General features: G+C 36.7%; 1 protein-coding gene and 1 long non-coding RNA gene across 3 annotated transcripts in view; one reads left to right on the forward strand and one right to left on the reverse strand.

Annotated features, from left to right (window-relative positions):
• The window catches only part of LOC138710906 (tetraspanin-7-like), a 289,955-nt gene that overhangs the window by 224,708 nt on the left and 44,402 nt on the right, over positions 1 to 20,845 (forward strand). The window lies entirely within an intron of this gene.
• LOC138710907 (uncharacterized) overlaps positions 1 to 20,845 on the reverse strand; it is a 220,256-nt gene that overhangs the window by 191,690 nt on the left and 7,721 nt on the right. Inside the window, exon 2 of the long non-coding RNA XR_011335322.1 lies at positions 13,132 to 13,180. This is a non-coding gene — a long non-coding RNA (uncharacterized lncRNA). The remainder of the gene's footprint in view (positions 1 to 13,131; positions 13,181 to 20,845) is intronic.

The raw sequence follows: 20,845 nt of genomic DNA on the forward strand, positions 1-20,845 counted from the left end.
CTTAAATTCTACTGATAAACTCAATCCCAAACGGTAAATGTGGATATATTCCACCAAAGCTGAATTACTGCCGCAAATTACACATGTAGATTACACCGTTGTGGCAGCAATCAATAAGAGCGATTCCGGATTTGTTTTGAAATGGTGAACGAGCAGGTACACGGCTCATTTGGTATTTAATTCCCATATCGAATGCGCATGCGTTAGCTATGACACTTTCCCACATCCATCATTCAGGTTTTCGTTCCGACAGGGACTGCCGGAACTTGTCAGTCACGAATTCCGAGTGAATGTTCTTCCCCGATTACTATAGAACTCGTTCTCTATAGGCCTAAATTCCACGTACACGCAGATGTAGGCCTAGGAATTCGATACTGATTAGTGATTCACAAAAATGGCCGAAGCTATAAGCCAATAAATATAAGAGATCTAGGTAGATCACTAAAAAAAGCGGAGTTATGAAGCGGAACAGGACATCAGTCCAACGCCATGAAACTTGTTGATGATGATGTTGAAATTAACCTTAGATTCAGTCTTCTAAGGGCTGATTGTATAAACCATTTAATCTTAGATCAGAGGTTAAATTGATCATCGTTCTAGCTGAACTTGGAATTTTGTGTTGTATAAAGTCTAATCTGAGATTAATTTGTCTTAAACTGAAGTCAACTTTGACTGAAGAAATTTCTCCGATTAAGTTAGACAATCCAAGTTCAGTTATTTATTTTCTGTTTGAAATATACGAGTGGCAGATTGTACAAATAGAATAACCATTATTATTAATATTAATAGATATGGTAGGTATGTATGTATGTATATATATATATATATATATATATATATATATATATATATATATATATATATATTCAATTTCTTGCCTTTATACACAAACATTCTTATATTTTACAAGGCTTTATCGTGTTCAGCAGTATCAAATAACATAACCTATAATTATAATATTATGTTTATAACAACCATTAATTATTAATTGATATGATAGGTACAGTCATAAATTTTCAATTAACTGTATTACTAAACGAAAATCGTCGTTTTATAAAGCTTTATTATGTTTAGCAGTATCAAACACCATAGCATAACAATTTGGAGAACGGTCGATCTTCTTCTAATTGTCGGCCATTATTTACAATGCACAAAATAAACCAGTTTCTCCAACAGAGTGTACGGAAAGTCGCCAAAATGTAGTTGGAAAGTCGCTAGATTTCTCATTACCAACAAAGAAAGATTAAATTTTGTCGCTGTGGGGTGCTAAAAAGGTCGCTAAATCCCTATTTAAGCAATATAAAAGTTAAAAGAAATTGTCGTTGAAAACGAGTTAAAGTCGCTAAATTGGCGACACTGAACAAACCTGTGCAACATGGCCCGCGCATCACATACTTCGCCTGTTTATGCGATTTTGCCAAATCCTTTTCAGGTGAACTTAGATTGCATTTGAACCTAGGTAATTTGATCGCAGAAAAGTTTTATACAATAGAAGAAGTGTCTGAACTCGATTCACTTTCCGATCTTCGATCAAAATTGATCTTTAGTTAGGGAGTTTTATACAATTGGGCCTAAACGTTGTGTTGTACTATATTTACTTACAATGTAAAAATACAATCGAAACTTCTTTTCACCAATAAACCACGAGTACCATTAGGCCTACTTCCATCTCTCTTTCTAAACCGGCGTATGTTTGATTCGCAATGTTCCCCCCCCCCCCATAAAGTTTTGACTCAAGTTTTCGACAAAATTAATTTCTTGGAGACCGTTTAATGAAGACTTACAAGTGTACAGCACATACATAATAACTAGATCACGCATTTGTATGCAATAAAAATTAATAATGTTAGTCGATATAGTTTATAAACACAGAAGTCATGCTCACATTTCCTTTAGATGCAATTCTTGTGGTTTAATATTTCCTTTTGGTACCGTTAACGGTCTTAAATCCTCCTAACAGCCATTTACAAATAAGAGCTCGGTTTACAAGATGCATTGTCTAGTCCTTGTGACTAAATTCTCTATTGTCACATTTCGGAGTCTTGTGAACCAGCCTCAAAAACTCTCTTAACCGACACCACATCCATTCAACTATACTCACTGTCACTCTTAACTTTTAGTGCATATAAATCCAGACTCTAATAATAAGATACACATTAGTATGGTAGACGTTAATGGTTAATGAGAGAGTAACCGAAGGTAGACATTTTATATAGCATGCCAGAGTGCTGCATTGGAGTTAAATCGCTCGCTTGAACTCGGTCGAGTGTCGCACCCTCGAGTGAGATACGATCGGTCGTGATACGCTCGTAATAAATAGAAGCACAGTACAATGTCATCTCACCGACATGTCTTATCTTGTATGAAAGACGACAGATAAGATACACATATGTTTTGCATACACGGTAAAAATAAGGCTTTATTTTCTGCGTTTATGACAAACGTTTAATGGAACAGTTAATGGAACGTACCAAAACTGGAACATGAAGTTATAAATAAAATAGTATGAAAAACTTCGATGTACAGTTAATATTGCTAATTAATAATTATTCAATATTTGATTTAATAATATGAGAGGTCCATACATAGTGTTCCGCCTATATACTGCGACAATGTAGAAAAGTTTTACAAAATATTATTGATATAGCAGTAGATTAATAACAATATTAGTACAGAGATAACGTCACAGAAAATATAATAAAACGAATAATCATGCTGCACAACTGTTACAAACGCAAAGATTGATACACTAATTATTATTATTATTATTATTATTATTATTACTACTACTAGAAAACTTGATACAGTTCTTGCATTATCGTGATTGTGTTCTCCGTTTATAATAATTACATTTACATCCAATAACATCTATCAGATGTGGCAAAAACAAAATCACTCCTGTGTGGAAAGAAAAAAAACATTTACCTACAACATTTATATTACATTTTAAAGTAAGTTTTGTAGTTGTACTATGGAGAGGTTAGTTCAACACTGGAAAGTTTTGAAATGATAAACATCTATGATGTTACTACACAGTTCATCACTGTAACAAGAAGGAATGTCTAACGCTCTGCTTATACGTTCGAGGATTTATCGCTCGTGACAATTTTACCCATCATGCATGTGCGTTACCTATCGGATTATGCTATGAACTACTTGGCGCTCGAGCGAAAACGTCCGATGCAGACCTCTGATAGCAGCTAATGGTAACTTCCATAATATTCATTTTTCTAAGAAAATGAGGAAATCTCTGCACACAAAGTTTTCAAAAAGTGCATGAATGTAGGTAGGCGCTTTGCTCAAAATACCGGCAGCTCACAACAGCAAGTTGACTCAAGTGGGCGCGGAGTAAGAGGCGTTTCAGAAATGGTATAGCGGCCACGAAGGTACAAAGCATGGTGTGGGACGTCGGGATGGTTGAAAGGTGGTCTAGATTCGTATCGCATCGCGTGCAAGTAGAGATGCCGCAGTTGTATTGTGCTGGAACTGGGAGGCTTAGAACGATGTGAAGGATTCAGGTTTCAGATTTGTAAATACAAGCGCAATCAAGATTAAATTGTTCACAATAAAAACAACATTATATCTATACTCCACTAGATTATTATAAAGTTACAGAACTAAATGTGGTTTGTATTACAGAACTCATTTTCGATCGCAAGGTTCAATCGTTTTTTTAGTAGGTTATTTTACGACGCTTTATCAACATCTTAGGTTATTTAGCGTACGTACGGGATTTTATTTATTTATTTATTTATTTATTTATTTATTTATTTATTTATTTATTTATTTATTTATTTATGTCTATAACAGGGCAAAGCCCCAATTACGATAGACAGTACAGATTTATTAAAAAAAACACAGAATTGCATATAACATGAAAAAGAAGAGAAAACAGAAACAAATGCAAGATACAAGTGTAATTACTAATTAAAAATTAAAAGTAAAAAAAAAAAAACAAAAAACAAACAAATAGATACTACCTAAATAAACGACACTGATATAGATATAAATGAAAAATATCAAATAAAAATAAATTAAAAAGAGTGAAGTATAGATATAGCCAAAAATGTAAAATGTAGCTATAATTGGCAAATTACAGAGTAAATATAACACTATGTTAATAAATTCAGTATACAGTATTATATAGTAGGACTAATAGGCTTAATTTATTTACTTAAGAAATTCACCACTAAAGAACACGTGTTCCAACCAGCATGACACCTGACTACAACTACAACTAACATTCAACTAGAATCCAATATATCATGAAACCATTGCTGTATATAACTTTTTCTTGTACATATTGTACGACAACGAGAAATCTAAAGATAATGAAGATAATGATGCCGGTGAAATGACTCCGGGGTCCAGCACCGATAGTTACCCAGTATTTGCTCATATTGGGTTGAGGGAAAACCCCGGAAAAATCTCAACCAGGTCCAGGTAACTTCCCGACCGCGAATCGAACCCGGACCACCTGCTTTCGCGGCCAGGTGTGGACACTCTGATCGTTTTTTTCAATGAGAATAAAAACCCGTCATTCACTCACTAGCCACCTTCACTCTGTGACGTGCATGAGAGCCTGTACTGTATGTTTTAATGAAGAGATGCTTGCGTTATTGAGACTTGTTGACACAAGATGAAGCGACCTAAATCCGGATCCTGTAATGCTTGGTATGTTCTATTTCCCACTCCAGACAAAGGTCGCCGTCCCGCTTGTATATACGTAGGCTATATAGGTCATACATACATACATACAGTACATCGCATGCTGAGTGACTGATGTATCGCCTGCTACTTTGAGATCAAACCTTGACATGGTCGCGAGTCACGTAATTGGCCAAGAACTATATCAAATTTAATAGAGGATTGTACATCTATACTAATAATAAATCTGTAGCCAAAATTTTTCTGGTAATTTTCGATCTTCCAAAAATAATTGGTGTTAACATGTATAATTAACCATCCTGAAACCGAAAATCGTTTTTTTTTTTTTTTTTTTTTTTTTTTTTTTTTTTTTTTTTTTTTTCTGTCTGGATGTTTGTTACTTTTTCACGCGATAATGGCTGAACCGATTTATATGAAAATTGGAATATAAATTAAGTTCGTTGTAACTTAGATTTTAGGCTATATGGCATTCAAAATACTTTATTTAAAAGGGGGGTTATAAGGGGGCTTGAATTAAATAAATCGAAATATCTCCCTTATTATTAATTATAATGAAAAATGTTATATAACAAAAGTTTCTTTAAAAGTAATTTCCGATAAGTTTTATTCTATACTAAATTTTGATATGACTGATATTTAATGAGATAAATGAGTTTTAAAATTACAATAACAACGCCATCTAAGGCGCTGTACTGAAATAAAAACAAATGACTTCGCCTATAAGGGGCCTTGGACAACAACAATCGAAAGCTATTAAACATAGCCTACAGAGAATGTTGCTGTGCTTGTATGAAGTAATATCGGAAGCTAATTAATTGTTTAATTATTATTTCACCATTGGAAAGTGTAGTTTCTCTTACTTACTTACTTACTTACAAATGGCTTTTAAGGAACCCGAAGGTTCATTGCCGCCCTCACATAAGCCCGCCAGCGGTCCCTATCCTGTGCAAGATTAATCCAGTCTCTATCATCATATCCCACCTCCCTCAAATCCATTTTAATATTATCCTCCCATCTACGTCTCGGCCTCCCTAAAGGTCTTTTTCCCTCCGGTCTCCCAACTAACACTCTATATGCATTTCTGGATTCGCCCATACGTGCTACATGCCCTGCCCATCTCAAACGTCTGGATTTAATGTTCCTAATTATGTCAGGTGAAGAATACAATGCGTGCAGTTCTGTGTTATGTAACTTTCTCCATTCTCCTGTAACTTCATCCCGCTTAGCCCCAAATATTTTCCTTAGCACCTTATTCTCAAACACCCTGAACCTATGTTCCTCTCTCAGAGTGAGAGTCCAAGTTTCACAACCATACAGAAGAACCGGTAATATAACTGTTTTATAAATTCTAACTTTCAGAAGTGTAGTTTCTCTAGATGGACATAATTCTACAATGTTATTACAGTAACTTCTGAAACATATAGCAAGTAATATAAAGTATATACATTAAAACTAAATGATATATCAATCTTCATTAAACTATGGTTGCATGTAATAACAATTAAGAAACATGTTAAAGGAATTGTCATTGCACCTGGTCTCTGGACCGAAATGACCGCATTGTAATTATTTAAATACAATTTAAATTAAGTAACATATTAAACGATTTATCCTTCTATCAAACAGGAATGTTCCCTGGATCAAACGTCCTATTTTATTTATGTAATTATTTTATATTTCTAACAGGTGCAGCGGAGCGCACGGGTACGGCTAGTAAGGAAATAAAATTATGTGATAGCCTAACTGTCGTACAAAATTAAAGAGCTAAGGCATAATTTAACCAAGTTAATTTTTAGTGGGTTATTTTACGACGCTGTATCAACATTCCAAGTGATAATGCCGGTGAAATGAGTCTCAGTGGCGGCTGATTGGCTGAGGCAAGTGAGGCCGGGTCTTAGTCACTTTGCTTCCTTAAACTCAAAATTTTAGTGGTTTTTAGTTGTATATAACATATTATATTATTTCAATGAAGCGTATAGAGTTGTAGATGTAGAAAACTTTGTGATGTATATAGACCTGTCTTCCAGTAAATTTGTTCCTGAGGCCAGGATCGCTCGTGCCGGGTCTGGCTTCTGCATTTCGTATGTTTCCACGGGTTTTAAGGTTGCACTCGGAAAGCTGAGATGAGGCACATTTCTTGTGGCTAGCAGGTATTCCCCCACCCATCAGCCTTCACTTCTCCCATTCAGAACCCGGCCTTTTGTCAATGCCGGTCTCAAGTGTCGGTTGGGATGAGAATAACAGTGGTGAATCGTCCTGTGGTCCACTGTAGTTATGTGTTTCGGGAAAATAGAAATCGAAAAAGATGCGATAAATAATTATGATAATTGTAATAAATTCATTGTTAGAGTATAGTTATCGATAGGAAATAATATTGAAAAAAGGAAAGTTTTAAATTAAGACAGACCTACGCCATCATTGACAATTTTTCAGAAAGATAATGTTAAAACGCGAGCTTTCAATGCATCCTGGTGTGAGTAACATAAATGGATCTTTGGTAATGTGGTGCGAAATAAACTTTTCTATTGGTCGTGCTTGTTGCTGTCAAAAACAAAACAACAACAAACGAAAAAAGAGAGAACAGTGTGTCTATTGAAACTTCAGCGATCTGAAAAATATTTCCAGGGGAATTTCAACACATGCTTCTTCAGTTGAGCATAATATTCGTTCCTTTATAAAAATTAAATAGTTAAGCCTACTGAAATCAACTCACAGCATAGCAACTTATTTGAAGATTGACATATTATTTAATAATAATAATAATAATAATAATAATAACAATAATATAGTAATAATGTCAATTATGATAAAGTATCGTCAATAATGAACATTTTGTATGGAAGGTAGGCTTAAACTACTTACTATAGTATACATTATTTTAATGTACCGAAGTCCATATGATATTTCCATGCATATATTCTGCGTCATCATACGATGAAAGAGAAATGGAACGGAGAAAAATTCTCTCCGGCACCGGGATTTGAACCCGGGTTTTCAGCTCTACGTGCTGATGCTTTATCCACTAAGCAACTCCGTTCCATTACTCTTTCATCGTATGATGACGCAGAATATTTTTATTTTATTTTATTTTATTGGGTTATTTTACGACGCTGTATCAACATCTAGGTTATTTAGCGTCTGAATGATATGAAGGTGATAATGCCGGTGAAATGAGTCCGGGGTCCAGCACCGAAAGTTACCCAGCATTTGCTCGTATTGGGTTGAGGGAAAACCCCGGAAAAAACCTCAACCAGGTAACTTGCCCCGACCGGGATTCGAACCCGGGCCACCTGGTTTCGAAGCCAGACGCGCTGACCGTTACTCCACAGGTGTGGACGACGCAGAATATCTGCATGGAAATATCATACGTACTTCGGTACATTAAAATAATGTATATGTTATGTTTTATTTAACGACGCTCGCAACTGCAGAGGTTATATCAGCGTCGCCGAATGTGCCGGAATTTTGTCCCGCAGGAGTTCTGTTACATGCCAGTTAATCTACTGGCATGAGCCTGTCGCATTTAAGCACACTTAAATGCCATCGACCTGGCCCGGGATCGAACCCGCAACCTTGGGCATAAAATAATGTATATGATATGCGTAAATCACTTCGTGATTTAAGACGGCGCTTATTCCGTCGGATCCCGGCCAACTAGTCACTCATAACGAGTGCACCTCAGCACATGTATGGACTTCAGTCCTACGTTCATAGACCTCTATGACGTAGTGCAGAGGGCGGCCACTAGAGGGAACCCAAGAGTTGGAACTTAAACTGAGACGATTCTGTCCGACGCCGGGGTGGGTATCTGGTGTGACTTAGTGGATAAAGCATCAGCACGTAGAGCTGAAAACCCGGGTTCAAATCCCCGCACCGGAGAGAATTTTTCTCCGTTCCATTACTCTTTCATCGTACTTACTATAGACCTCACCGAGGATTTAGATCACCAGCTGCTACTGCGGGGTATAGCATTTGCTCATATTGGGTTGAAAGAAAATCCTGGAAGAAACTTCAACCAGGTAACTTGCCCTGACCGGAATTCGAACCCGGGCCACCTGGTTTCGCGGTCAGAATGTGCTAATCGTTACTCCACAGGTGTGGACTAACTAAGTTAAAAAAAAAGCCACTAGAGCTCTGCCCTAAAGAGTCTGGATTTGTAGTCTATCCCTTTTATTAAGGAATCCATACACCCAGAGACTTATTTGGAAATAAATCTGTACAAACCTAGGCTATACTTCGATTCATAATGTCTGTCAGGAGATATAAACAGTGCCGGCAGAGCGAGGGAAACGAATAATTACTATTGAACCAATAGCAGAGTTCTCATTCCAGATTTGTCTTGAACTTGGGCGGGGATAAAACGCTTCGACCGCCCTTCTTCTAAGTAAGAGTGGAATGAGACCTTTGCCATTGGTCCAATAGCAATTATACTTCTCTCCCTCTCTATCAGTATTGTTTACATCTCGTGTCACACATTATGGTACGAAGTATAAATCCACAGACAAGTCTCCTCTTTAATGGATGATAAGTATTAAGAGTTTTTGCCTTCAATGGTTGAGCTTTTTGGGCTTTTTCCATTGCTAATTTAAAAAAAATTGTAGCACAACGTTTCGAAGAGTGGATCTCTCTTCGTCGTCAGATGAAAACCTACTGTGGGGATCATTACAAACAGCTAGCCTGTCTGTCTGATCGACAAACATAGTTACAAAAATACGCCAGAGAAGTTCTGGAACTGGTCGCAGCTCAAAGAATTTGATATGATATACATACAAGGTAGATCAAAAGTCGCTTTCCCCAATATTTGTTCTTTAGGTATCATACTTGTACACATATACAGATGTCATAACTTGAATAAACCAATAGCTGGTGTAATAAGTATTGGGGTGACAACAATGTTCGAGCGTGAACTATTCTTCCGATGTCATGTCTTGAAAACAGACCACGTTTTGCTGAAATGCAGTTGATGTATGGCAACACGATGGAGCACCTTCTCATTTTTGTGTAGTAGTGATGGACTTCTTGAACCAGCAATTCCATGAATGGATTGGTCGTCGTGGCACAACAGAATGGGCACCCAGTCCATGCGACCTGACGCCATGTGATTTTTCGCTGTGAGGTATCCTGAAAAATGATGTTTTTGCTCAGAAACCGCAGGATCTGCATCAGTTGCGACAGATGATCGAATAGTCATTCGTGAAAATCGATGAGAATCGTGAATTATGTTCTGCCATCTATCAGTGTCTAAACGTAGTTAATTGTGAATCTGCAAAGGAAAATGTAGTCAAATGTAAATTGAATGTAATTAAATGTATGTATGTGTATGTATTTATTCACACTGCAATGGGTATATACCCGGTGGCAGTGGTAACTAAGTACACTCAATAAAGACAATAATAAACACAATTAATAATAATACTAATAATTAATACTACTAATAATAATAATAATAATAATAATAATAATAATAATAATAACAGGGAACATCCTAAATTAAATGAAGCACGATCACTTAAAATAGCATTTAAAGTAAATCTAATTTGTATCTTAACCCTAAGTTCGAACTAAAACCCACGAGTATGATACTGTATGTTTATATCTGCACAAGTACCTTTCAGCACTACACTCATTTCGCTGACAACTCACTCACTGCACTGGAACTACGACACATTTCACTGATTCTATCCTGATTTCACTAACACTTCAAAAACATTTCACTGTTCAAATACTTTGCACTGCCACTATAAACTATAAAGCTTCACTGACAGGAACACGTTTCACTTACACAACACACTTCACTGACACAACATAATTCTTCATTGATATAACACTTCAATAACAAAATATCAATTACACCCTTTAAACACTGTGTATAATTACCGTCTATTAGCAAATTCCTTAAGCCTATTTTTAAATACATTTTTGGTTGATGGTAAAGCCTTTAGTAAGTCTGCAGGTAAAGCATTCTAGTCTCTGATAGTACGATTGAGAAAAGAAAACTTTCCAGTGTCCGTCCTCTGTCTTCTTTCCCTCAATTTATATGAGTGGTCGTTCCTTGATGAGTAATTTGGTGGCTGCAACCTATTTTTTATTTCTCTCCAGGCAGGCTGAACTCTGTATGTTTTGAACAGTGCGCATAATCGAATTCGCGTTTTCCTGTCCGTGAGTGTGTCCCATTTTAATGGTGAAGTTTTCCGACAACACTTGAGAGCCCGTTTTTTTAATCTTTTCCAATGTCTTAATATGTTCTAGTCTGTACAGTAAGGATCCCAACATGCAGCACCATATTCCATTACTGGACGTACTAGTGATTTATATGCAATCTCTTTGGATTTATCAGAGCCTTTTCTTAGTACCCTCATCACAAAGTGTAACGCTCTCCATGCTTTTCCCGCTGTGTCTGTAACATGTTCCCCCCAGCCGAGATTGCTGCTAAATGTTATTCCGAGGAATTTACATTTGTTAACTTCCGGAATTGTTTCACCCCCTAACGTATACGATAAGATTATTTTATTTCTTTTCCTTGTACAGCTGATGGTTTGCTCTTTAGAGAAGTAAGGAAGTGTTTGGGGAAAGCGACTTTTGACCCACCTTGTAGTTGACAATTTTTGTAGCATCTTTAAGGTTTCCACTCTGTGCGCATAGGTTTTGCTGAAAAATAGTATAATAATAATAATAATAATAATAATAATAATAACAATAATAATAATAATAATAATAATAATAATAATAATACTAATAATAATAATAACGTATGAAAACTTCATTACCAAACTTAGATGTTTCTTTCTCAAGTAAAGTTACAAGCATTCTATTCATGGTTCCACACTGCCGAAGAAACCATCGATGCATGCACCAGAAATACTGCCCAGCTTTAAGTTAAATCGCTTCAATGTTGAAGACACAGCGTTCACAATTTCACTGCTCTTTTAGTATTTTTCATCGGATAAAGAGCAGCCATTTCCTCTGTGTTACTGAAGTCTTTGTCAATGCCCCTGATGAAAATAGCTAACTGGGCAGTTTTAGAAAGGTCAGTAACAACTCTCACCCACTACCGCATAAAAAAATAAAATTAGACATGCGCTCTTTCAATGTCGTCTCAATATCGTTGGCTAATTCTCCAATTATCCATTTGTTTCCATTTTAAATAGTGTGGAATGAATTGTAACTATCAACTACTACTACTTCTAATTACTGGCGTTTAAGGAACCCGTAGGTTCATTGCCGCCCTCACATAAGCCCGCCATTGGTCCCTATCCTGAGCAAGATTAATCCAGTCTCTATCATCATATCCCACCTCCCTCAAATCCATTTTAATATTATCTTCCCATCTACGTCTCGGTCTCCCTAAAAGTCTTTTTCCCTCCGGCCTCCCAACTAACACTCTATATGCATTTCTGGATTCGCCCATACGTGCTACATGCCCTGCCCATCTCAAACATCTGGATTTAATGTTCCTAATTATGTCAGGTGAAGAATACAATGCGTGCAGTTCTGTGTTGTGTAACTTTCTCCATTCTCCTGCAACTTCACCCCTCTTAGCCCCATATATTTTCCTAAGCACCTTATTCTCAAACAGCCTTAATCTCTGTTTCTCTCTCAAAGTGAGAGTCCAACTTTCACAACCATAAAGAACAACCGGTAATATAACTGTTTTATTAATTCTAATTTTCAGATTTTTTGACAGCAGATTTGATGATAAAAGCTTCTCAACCGAATAATAACAGGCATTTCCCATATTTATTCTGCGTTTAATTTCCTCCCGAGTGTCATTTATATTTGTTACTGTTGCTCCAAGATATTTGAACTTCTCCAACTTTTCAAAGGATAAATTTCCAATTTTTATATTTCCATTTCGTACAATATTCTCGTCACGAGACATAATCATATACTTTTTTTTTGGGATTTACTTCCAAACATATCTCTTTACTTGCTTCCAGTAAAATTTCCGTGTTTTTCCTAATCGTTTGTGGATTTTCTCCTAACATATTCACGTCATCCGCATAGACAAGCAGCTGATGTAACCCGTTCAATTCCAAACCCTCTCTGTTATCCTGGATTGTAATTATAAACAGAAAACGAAAAACAGACACATCCTGAAAACATTAAGGATAGGACAAGTCAGATAACTTAAGAAATAACTGTTGGAATTAACGTGACAATTAAAAAAATATATCCAGTATAACCGTATATTTAAGATTTTAATATGAACACAGTACTACCCACTGGTGGCCATTCAAGTTGCATCTTTAATATCCACACTTCAAGGGATAGGCTAAATCGTTTCGGCTTCACAAATAAGTCCATCCTCTTTTGAGTCGTCACGCAATCGTCGTCCGATAGGTAATTTGATGTAATTTAAAAAGGCTTGTCTCCCATTCTTCTAACAATAATGTGATGATAAAAATACTTTATAAAAAAAGGAAAAATATTAATAAACTTTATAAAAGAAGAAGAAATACTCACTCCATAGCTCCCTCTTGATGTTAGGATTGGAACGATTCCAGATTTTCACCTGAAACAAAATGTCCTTGCATAAACAAATGTGTATCCATGTTCATTTTCTTAATCGGTTATTTATCGACGCTGTATTAACTGTACCATTACCTAAATTCGATTAAATTTGTAATAGAGAGATAGTATTTTGAAGAGATAATAATAATAATAATAATAATAATAATAATAATAATGTTTTATTTTCCCTGGCAGAGTTAAGGCCATAAGACCTTCTCTTCCACTCAACCAGCCTTAATCAATACAATACATATTTAAATGTCCGAGGATTCGTCATAAGATTGACTGACGCTCGCCTTACATTTGGGGAAAACTACAATAATTCGAGGTCACATTCGTTGTCTACATCAAAGTCCTAGGCAAGATTTCAAAACAGGATTGTGAACTATATATACATTTTGTGCAATGGCAGAGTTCTTAAGTTACCGTTATTGGCCTCGGTTCTACGAGCGTGGCTCATAGATGTCGCTAGTGCCGAGAAGCGTAAATAACTTAGTTCCTCAGAGATTATCCAGAGTGCACCACAGACATTGCACTCGTAATAAATTAATGAATGCATGAATAAATCAGTGAATGAATGAATGAATGAATGGGTGAATGATGATGATGGTGATGGATGTCACAAGGGAGCCGGAGTACTCTGAGAAAGTCCTTATTTTTTCTGGACCACGGTCTATGGAAAAGAGAAACAGATTCGAGTGGTAGAGAGAGAGAGAAAGGGGGGGGGTAGATAGAGAAATAAATGGATTATAACTACCCACATTAGGACATGCTGGAACCCCCAGGAGAGCCTGTAATGGCCAGTAAAATGTTAAGATGGAAGTTTCTTCCAAACTTGTCTTGGAGTCGTAACGTTAGACGTCCCAAGATGTCAGTCTCACAATTAACCTAATATAGTTTTATGTGGATTTTACAAGCTAGGACATTTCTATAGACTTCGACCTTATTAAAGACACAGAACTAGAAGATATCGGGAACATGCTTGTAGAAGATGCATTGAACAATTTACTGAGAATCATTTTAATTCTGAACCCGTACAAAACGGTGAGCAACATAATCCTCGCAGTTTTATAAATATGATGGTGATGGTGACAATAATAATAATAATAATAATAATAATAATAATAATAATAATAATTAGTTTTTAATGACAGTATCGTTTATATCCTTCTTACATTATAATACTAATTCATTTATGAATTATTCCCATTATAATAATCTGGTTACAAAAATTCGTATTTCGTCACAACTATTTTCAATTACCTTACCCTAACGTTAAAAGATTTCGTTCATTCATTTATTGGTTTAATTATTTATCTAATACTTATTTATTTACATATTTATTGGTTTATTTATTTACTAATGTATTCATTTATTTAGCTATTTATTCATTTATTTATTAACTTAGGCCTATTTATTCATATATATTTACTTATTCATTTATTACTCCATTCGCTCGCTTGCTCACTAACTCATTTATAGAAAGCACTAAATGTTTATTTATTTGTTTGTCAGTTGAGTCATTGCTCTACTTGACTGACGTCAGCTTGTTTCAATTCAGTAGAAGATCGTACTAGTACATCGGCAATAAGAAAAATAGGCGTTAAGACAGTTGTATTATTAAAACTACCTGCAATTGGCTAGATTTATACAGTTTTCAAATAGTATAGGATATAAATGAACCGCTTTGGTAGCTTAATTAACAGAGCGCTAGTTTATGACGACCGCGGATTCCGAGTTCAATACCGGCGATGGCAAAGTTACACAGTGCGATCGAGAAGTCTCTCCGCAGTGCTTGTGTAGCCGAAAATCCACTAGGCAGAGAATTCAAGTGGCAGCACGGGCCGCTAAGCAAATGATGGACTCGGGATGTGAGTTGTCAAACTGGAATGAATGGAGCAGCGCCAACTTTCAACGGGGTTGTATTCTAGGGTCACTGGAACTAATAGAGCTGCGGAGGGACTTCTCGCTCGCACTGTTTTTGTGGAAACAAAACCAAGGTTGTGAAGATATTATAAGAGGATCTCCCGATTTCCTCTTCATTCTAAAAAGAATTTTCACATTTGAAATGAGGATATGGAATAGAATGGAGCGTGTTAAATGGACAGACAAAATAAGAAATAAAATTGTGTTGGAAGGATGCACTGGAAGGAATGGTGAACGGGAGAAGAGTTCGGGGCAGAAAAAAATATCAGATGATAGATGACATTAAGATATGTGGATCATATGCGGAGACTAAGAGAAAGGCAGAAAATAGGAGATCTTGAAGAATGCTGGGTTTGCAGTGAAAGACCTGCCCATGGGCAGGACACTTATGTATGTATGTATGTATGTATGTATGTATGTATGTATGTATGTATCTATGTATGTACGTACGTACGTACTGCTCTCTTAAAGTGACTGAGCATATTGGGAATTCAAAGCACGTTATGAAATGTTTCATATGAAACAACTTTATCTCGATAAATAAATAAAAACGAGCAAAATAATTGTATTAAACTTTGTTTGGAATATCCCAATAACCACCTGAAATTAATGACATTACTTACGTTTCGCTTTGTATACAAACCTTCCTTGTTCCTATAAGAAAAGCGTCCTTTCTTTACATGTAGAAATCACAATCATTATTTCATATTACACTCTACTCAAAACACGCAATACTGCATCGTAGAAGTGACAATGAAATGTTGCATGCCGTTGCATTTTCCTCTGCAGGAGTGAATGTCTGCTTCACTTTCTCCACTCCTGTGCGGTAAATGACATTCGTACATTCTAAACCAACAAGCGTAAAGCAGTAGGCTCGCTATTAATTCATTACCAGCTATAAATTTCTTGGATAGCGTGTATGATAAACAAGATTACAAGGGACGCAGTACGTTTACCCGTCGCTAAAAGATTTCAATCTCAAATCGTGAGATGTTTAGCACGTTCCACGTCTACCTGTGATGCTTTACAAAAAGTAAAAAAAAAAAATACTCTCTAACGAAGCGAAAGATATTCCTAGAGATATTTTGCTATATAATTATATGTTTCATATTTAAGTCGTGGAGCTTTTAACAGTGTAGTTTATACTGTTAATCTTGTCAAAATAACGCGTCTTAAAAGAAACATGTTCTTAATTTTCAAACTCATTATGCAGTTGATATAACGGCTATTTTTTGTAACAAAATACTTTCATAAGACCTTATCGTCTATTTTCTCTCTGCATCTTTGCAATACGAAGAAGTTAACGTAAGTTTTAAAATGCCGATACTGAATTACGAAATTCTGGGGAGAAATATGTTCTCCGCTGTGATTCATCGCCGTCATTTTCGGCTACAATAAAATTGAAACAGAGATGAGTTTAATTCTTAGAAGAGAAGAGAAGAATTATTTCCATTGTATTATGATATGGCGTACTTATTGTATCAAAATTATGATTTTGACGATATACATATATTAGATTTGATAGGAGATTTTCAAATTGTGTGGTGTGGATTAGAGAGCTGCAGAATAGGGCTTACAACCGGTTTTCATTCTAAACGTCAGACATCATCCATCAAGGTTGAGCGTCCGACCGAATATTCGAATTTCAACCGGTTGTCCCTGATGTTCTGCAAGCTAGACAGAACAATGACATTTTCTGAGTATACAAACGGAGTAACAATTGAAGGAAATTCACTAAATGTAATTTAAGAAACGTATTTGCTTAATGTAATGCATAATATGAAATCTGGTGTGTAAAGAAATGTAAGAATAGAATAAATTGCAATTACTTACTAAATAGAAGAGAAAATAAGTACATGCATTCTGTTGTAACGTTTACATTTTAAACTCAAAATGCATGTCTCTAAAACAGTTGTTGTTAACGCCTTTTAATTACTGTAAACAGATGCTTTACTTCATTAATAAGTCCCAAGACAAATTCTCCGCTATATACCACATGGAAGACGATCTTTGGGATGCCCCCTGAAAAGATGGACGGAGACCGTAACAGGCCACTAGGCCTAATACCTGCAAGGACAATGATGATGATAAGTAATTTTTAAGAAGACATGTTTTGCTTTTGACGATACCGAATGAATGAATCAATGAATCAATCAATTAATCAATGAACCAATCAGTGAATCACTGAATCAGTCAATGAATCCATGAATGAATGAATCAATGAGTCGATGGATGGATCGATGGATGATTGATTGTAATAAGAGAAGAATGATCAATTAAATATTAGGCCTACACGATGATAAACGCGTCCTTGCAAGGGCTCTTGTAACTCCTGCATGGCTCAATGTGGTCTGTCTTTGCCGTCCACCCACAAAGAGTGAGACATAACTCAAATATTCGTGTGTGTGTATCTAATGCCTACCCACTTCATTTTACGTTTCCGCATACTGCGGATAGATGGCAGGACTGTGACCCACTGTCAAATTGCACACCACTTCGGCGGGCCACGTTATGCATGATGTGTATCTGTGAAGAGTTATATCTTGTACTAGGATGAGTGTATGTTAAGTTTTCGTGTAAATGTAATGTAGGGAATGAGTGAGGATGATGATAGTGAGGAAGGGAGAAGGGGAAACCCGGTGCCGGCACGTAGCCTACTCCTGTTGAATAGCATCAAGGAGGCCGCCAGTCAATTTACAAGAAAATGTCTGACTCCGCCGGAAATCGAATCCGGACCTGCTAGTCTGGAGGCAGATATGTTACCACAGAGCTAACTCACTCGAATATTCGTTAAATCGAACCTGACACACTCCGGGAGACGGAAGAGCTTTGCATATTGACTACAGCGCCAGGCGTTCAATAGCAATAATACTGTATATAATTTCTATTTTTCGTCACAGGTTGTGCACGACTCTAGTGTGAATCCATAAGGAGTTACAGCCTTCCTCAGGGACGCCACAGGAATGTTTCTGGCAGGATTACAATAGCGAACTGTTCGCTAGTCCCTGTTTGTAGCATTTTCCACAAACATTCCTCAAATATATAAAACTGTACGAATTTTCAACATGAAACATAGAAAGACACACAAATAGGTACTACATTAACAACACGATTCGATAAGCTTACTGAAGTTTAAAACAGAGAATTTTTAACAGTTCCTACAACAAATTCTCAGTAATATTAAGCGACCAGGTTGACCAGCAGCTGAAGTAACGAGTAACAATACAGTGGCATTCGAGCTTGCTTCCGGTATAAAAAATTAATTACCTCGAGTGGTATTATATTGAACATTAAATCAAAGAAATTAAAGCGTGAAACAATTCTATACTCTCTTGAGCAATGTGTTAGGCATTCCACGGCGACCATTAACATGTAATTACGACACGAAGTCCCGCTATGGCTGTCTACTGCAGTTAATATCACCATCGAGGCTATGAGAGGTGTGAAGTTGGAGTTGAAAATAAACTTGAAAAGAGTCGCAACCAGTGAAACTGTGCCTGTTCCAACTCAGAAAGCTTTCAAAAAATATTTATTTTAACAATTTGAGTTCCATAAAACTGCCACTTATTCGGTGTCAGAGTAATGACCAGACAGCGGATTTTCGGTCCCGATAGTGAACGTTAGGTGTCTCCGTACGCCAAAGAACGTGGCTTGTTGTCGCTGTGCAGGGACCGAAAATCCGCTGTCTGACCATGACGATACTTTCGGTTTACATTGATAAATGAGAAAGTAAAAATCAATTACCAACGACTAGGTAAACTACACATTTTTAGAAGAATAAGAAAGTATATAAGCAACTGAAAATCTCATTTGAATAAAAAGTTGGACATTTTATGTATTTATTGGAGCAATTTGAAGATCTTTTTAATGCAAGGCAATGTGAGTTTTAACCATGCTTCTATCTGAATTTGTTTTGACGTTGAGACCTTAAATCAGCCGTGGCGAGAACGTGACTCGCGAGACATTGTGGCTCGCAGTGATAGCTGTGCATTTCGCTTGCTTCTAACCTCCGCCAACCCCCACCCTCTCACTCACTGGAGTCAAACTCCGTTCCATTTGTATTTGACTCTGACCTGCGAGTGGCATATGTCTCTCTCGAAACCATGTACGAAAGTTCCAAGTAGGATGGGAGGACGCATTTTTTTGCTGTCAATATGATGAGAATATTAAATGTATGATTTGTTCACAAGTATTACTGTACGAAGAAAACGGTTGTATACCATAAAACGGCATTATACTGCATGTTACTGATGAAGCATTAAAAGGTTGTGTTACTGTTGTTGTTATCTTTTTATTTTATTTTATTGGGTTATTTTACGACGCTTTATCAACATCTAGGTTATTTAGCGTCTGAATGAAATGAAGGTGATAATGCCGGTGAAATGAGTCCGGGGTCCAGCACCGAAAGTTACCCAGCATTTGCTCGTATTGGGTTGAGGGAAAACCCCGGAAAAAACCTCAACCAGGTAACTTGCCCCGACCGGGAATCGAACCCGGGCCACCTGGTTTCGCGGCCAGACGTGCTAACCGTTACTCCACAGGTGTGGACTTGTTGTTATCATCATCATCATCATCATATCTGTACGTCGACCCTTTTTCAGCAGATGAAGGAATAATGCGGTTAGCTCTTCAATTTGAACTCACTGATTTACTATGTGATGTCAAATGAAAGCTAGATGTAAGGACTTGACAAATGTTGAACTTCCAAATCTTTGCCAAAAAATAAATATCCGAAGCTTCGTTCTTTCGCATCCTCTATTGAAGCCATGTTCGCTACAACTTACGTTTGTAAAAAATTATTTTCAACAATGAAAATAGTAAAAACCAAATTTAGACCACGACTGACAAACAAATACCTTCGTGATCAACTACGACTGGCAGTAAGTGACATAATTCCTGATTTTGAAACTTTGTCGCAGAGACATTCTGGAGACATTAGGTTGTGATATTGTTCATTTATTGTTCATTTCCTTCTTCGTTACACGTACTAAACATTAGTTTGTAGCCTTGTACTGTATAAAATTATATTTAAGTGCTTGACGTAAGGAAAATGAAAATCCGTTAATAAGTCAGACAGTAGCGTCACTTCCCCTTCGGGTGTCAGCCTCCCTCCATAGATGCTATGCACGTTGCAGGTTACACAGTGGCTCGGTGCATGATTACATTTTCGCCACCGCTGCCTTAAATTATCAGACATGCTCTCAAAAAGTGGATTACTCCCTGCAAACGTTGATCGACTGGGCTGAAGCTGTGTCTGGCAGCCTGCGCGAGGATGCGAAGAGTAGCCTAATGGGCTGAATCATCAGGACAGCATTCAATTGCGTATGTGGTTACTTAGGGATTGAGTGTGCGCTAGAACTGCTGTAGCGACTTCGGTAACTTCGTGAGCGAATTTTACAGACACGGCCGATGGAATGGAAAGCGCGGAATTACTGGCGCCTGAGAATGCAAGCACAGAACAAACCACGTACAACGGAAACTGGGAAATTTGTGCAGGGAGCGAGAACGCTCGATTTTCGATATGTGAGACAAGATGACACCAGTAATAGTTCTTAGAATTTGTACTTTCTTCTAATAGCAATGAAATAATTATATTTCAAATTAATATACAGTACACAAATGTACTGTACGGGCAATTCCATATGAAATCGATCATTAAAAAACCTCGCATTTTTTTAATACTCCAATTTTTCCCTATTTATACAAGGTGCTGGAGGACAGTGCATTTTCAAAAATATAC

The sequence above is a fragment of the Periplaneta americana genome, chromosome 12 (genome assembly GCF_040183065.1).
Source record: "Periplaneta americana isolate PAMFEO1 chromosome 12, P.americana_PAMFEO1_priV1, whole genome shotgun sequence".
Lineage (NCBI taxonomy): Eukaryota > Metazoa > Arthropoda > Insecta > Blattodea > Blattidae > Periplaneta > Periplaneta americana.